The following is a 2,106-nucleotide window of genomic DNA, read 5'->3' as shown; positions in this document are numbered from 1 at the left end:
GATCTATGTATAAGGTGAGAGATGGGGATCCACTTTTCTTCTTTACATGTGGCTTGCTAGGTTTCTCAGCACCATTGATTAAATAGGGTATCCTTTCTCCAATTTATGTTTTTCTATTCCTTGTTGAAGATCAGTTGGCTGTAAGTATTTGGTTTTATTCCTGGGTTCTCTATTTTGTTCCATTGGTCAACATGCCTATTTTTATACCAGTACCATGCTGATTTGGTAACCATAGCCTTGTAGTATAATTTGGAGTTGGATAATATGAAGCCTCCAGATTTGCTCTTTTTGCTTCATACTGCTTTGGCTATGTGGGCTCATTTTTGTTCTATATGAATTTTTGGATTGTTTTTTCTAGTTCTGTGAAAAATGATCATGGTATTTTGGTGGAAATTGCATTGAATCTATAGATTTTCACAATGCTGATTCTTCTCATGCATGAGCGTTGAAATATATTTCCGGCCCGTGGACGCTGCCGAAGAAGCATCGTTAAAGTCTCTCTTCTCCCTGCCGTCATGTCTAAGTCAGAGTCTCCTAAAGAGCCCGAACAGCTGAGGAAGCTCTTCATTGGAGGGTTGAGCTTTGAAACAACCGATGAGAGTCTGAGGAGCCATTTTGAGCAATGGGGAACGCTCACGGACTGTGTGATAATGAGAGATCCAAACACCAAGCGTTCCAGGGGCTTTGGGTCTGTCACATATGCCACTGTGGAGGAGGTGGATGCAGCTATGAATGCAAGGCCACACAAGGTGGATGGAAGAGTTGTGGAACCAAAGAGAGCTGTCTCAAGAGAAGATTCTCAAAGACCAGGTGCCCACTTAACTGTGAAAAAGATATTTGTTGGTAGCATTAAAGAAGACACTGAAGAACATCACCTAAGAGATTATTTTGAACAGTATGGGAAAATTGAAGTGATTGAAATCATGACTGACCGAGGCAGTGGCAAGAAAAGGGGCTTTGCCTTTGTAACCTTTGATGACCATGACTCCGTGGATAAGATTGTCATTCAGAAATACCATACTGTGAATGGCCACAACTGTTGAAGTTAGGAAAGCCCTGTCAAAGCAAGAGATGGCTAGTGCTTCATCCAGCCAAAGAGGTCGAAGTGGTTCTGGAAACTTTGGTGGTGGTCGTGGAGGTGGTTTCAGTGAGAATGACAACTTCGGTCGTGGAGGAAACTTCAGTAGTTGTGGTGGCTTTGGTGGCAGCCGTGGTGGTGGTGGATATGGTGGCAGTGGGGATGGCTATAATGGATTTGGTAATGATGGAAGCAATTTTGGAGGTGGTGGAAGCTACAATGATTTTGGCAATTACAACAATCAGTCTTCAAATTTTGGACCCATGAAGGGAGGAAATTTTGGAGGCAGAAGCTCTGGCCCCTACGGCGGTGGAGGCCAATACTTTGCAAAACCACAAACCAAGGTGGCTATGGCGGTTCCAGCAGCAGCAGTAGCTATGGCAGTGGCAGAAGATTTTAATTAGGAAACAAAGCTTAGCAGGAGAGGAGAGCCAGAGAAGTGACAGGGAAGCTACAGGTTACAACAGATTTGTGAACTCAGCCAAGCACAGTGGTGGCAGGGCCTAGCTGCTACAAAGAAGACATGTTTTAGACAAATACTCATGTGTATGGGCAAAAAACTCGAGGACTGTATTTGTGACTAATTGTATAACAGGTTATTTTAGTTTCTGTTCTGTGGAAAGTGTAAAGCATTCCAACCAAGGGTTTTAATGTAGACTTTTTTTTTTTTTGCACCCATGCTGTTGATTGCTAAATGTAACTGTCTGATCGTGACGCTGAATAAATGTCTTTTTAAAAAAAAAAAAATAAAGAAATATATTTCCATTTGTTTGTGTCGTCTATGATTTCTTTCAGTAGTGTTTTGTAGTTTTCCTTGCAGAGATATTTCACTTCCTCATGATTGCTTTTCATGATTAAATATATGTATTGGGCAATACCTTCTTTGATTCTTTTCCTATTTCTTCCCCTAGCATTGTTATTTATATTCTCTTAACTATCTCTCCACAACTTTCTGTAAGTTCAGCCTTCTTGGCTGCCATTCAACCTTGCCCTCTGTAGCTTCGGAACTCCCTCATCCTCATTAGTAT

At 41.6% G+C, this 2,106-nt stretch overlaps 1 pseudogene across 1 annotated transcript; it reads left to right on the top strand.

Moving 5' to 3' along the window:
• Positions 1-461: 461 nt before the first annotated feature.
• LOC105508222 lies at positions 462-1,806 on the top strand (annotated as a pseudogene). The gene has a single exon (XR_001001225.1). The product of XR_001001225.1 is annotated as a heterogeneous nuclear ribonucleoprotein A1-like (transcript).
• Positions 1,807-2,106: the final 300 nt, after the last annotated feature.

The sequence above is a fragment of the Colobus angolensis genome, unplaced genomic scaffold (assembly GCF_000951035.1).
Source record: "Colobus angolensis palliatus isolate OR3802 unplaced genomic scaffold, Cang.pa_1.0 Scaffold16, whole genome shotgun sequence".
In the NCBI taxonomy this organism is placed as follows: Eukaryota; Metazoa; Chordata; class Mammalia; order Primates; family Cercopithecidae; genus Colobus; species Colobus angolensis.
Note: the sequence above shows the minus strand (reverse complement) of the source record. Positions and strands in the feature narration are given on the sequence as shown.